Source organism: Micropterus dolomieu, linkage group LG21, assembly GCF_021292245.1.
Source record: "Micropterus dolomieu isolate WLL.071019.BEF.003 ecotype Adirondacks linkage group LG21, ASM2129224v1, whole genome shotgun sequence".
NCBI lineage: Eukaryota > Metazoa > Chordata > Actinopteri > Centrarchiformes > Centrarchidae > Micropterus > Micropterus dolomieu.
In genome coordinates this window covers 8,598,211-8,599,401 of record NC_060170.1, presented here as the reverse complement: position 1 = coordinate 8,599,401, position 1,191 = coordinate 8,598,211, and positions in this window count along the sequence as shown.

Sequence of the window (1,191 nt, the reverse complement as noted above, 5' to 3'; positions counted from 1 at the left end):
TTACCATTAACACTATTATAAATATCTGTACCATTTTTCATTTAGTCTATAGCAACATTACCTTCACTGTCTGTACCTCTGTGTGTATATTGTGTAGGCTGCCTCCCTCCCCTCTCTCTCTCCTTACATCTCTCTCTCTCTCTCGCTCTCGCTCGCTCTCTCTCTCTCTCTCTCTCACCCCAACCGGTCGAGGCAGATGGCCGCCCACCCTGACCCATGGTTCTGCTCGAGGTTTCTGCCTCTTAAAAGGAAGTTTTTCCTTGCCTCTGTCGCCTAGTGCTTGCTCTTGGTGGGAACTGTTGGGCTTCTGTAAATAACATCACAGAGTACGGTCTAGACCTGCTCTTTTATGAAAAGCGCTGTGAGATAACTGTTGTTGTGATTTGGCGCTATATAAATAAAATTGAATTGAATTGAATTGAATTGAATTGTTTGTCTATGTGTGGCCTTGCGATAGACTCGCGACTTGTCCAGGCTGTACCCTGCTTTTCGCTCGATGTCAGCTGGGATAGGCTCCAGCCCCCCGCGACCCCGTATGCAGGATAAGTGGTTGACGATGGATGGATGGTATACAGAGGACAGAGGATGTTGTATGGTGAACAGATTGCAAAGCCCCTTGAGGCAAATCGTGATTTGTGATATTGAAAAAATTGACGTGACTACATGATGGTGGTCGTTATGTTTTCAACCTGTTTGTTTGTTAAATTGCAGGGTGTCTCTAAAAATGATGACAAGACCAGAATCCCATCCAAGCATGTAGCTTCTTCAATCTTAACCACATCTGTAAATCATTTTTGGTTACACTGTGAAATAAAAGGTTTAAATTTAAAAATGTACCATAATGTATAAAGATAAGGGGAAATCTAGCATATCCATAACCCTAAAGCTTTTTAACTCACAATTGAGTTAGATCATTTTAATGTGTATAGACCATTACAGGCTTAAAAGAATCTATGAAGATATATGAGATTTTCATTTCAGTTGTCAAAATGTAGATGACATACATTGTGACATTATGTACTTGGAATATTTCCCCATAGGTAAACACACATGTTGTGACAGTGGAATATGATCAAAGTAGTTTTACAGTCCATTTGAATTTCTTAGAATGCTTCTGCAAAATTTACCAGTAGCTCAAGTAATTCAAACAATTAAATGAAATACAGCAATTAATTTATAATTCAGGCTCAT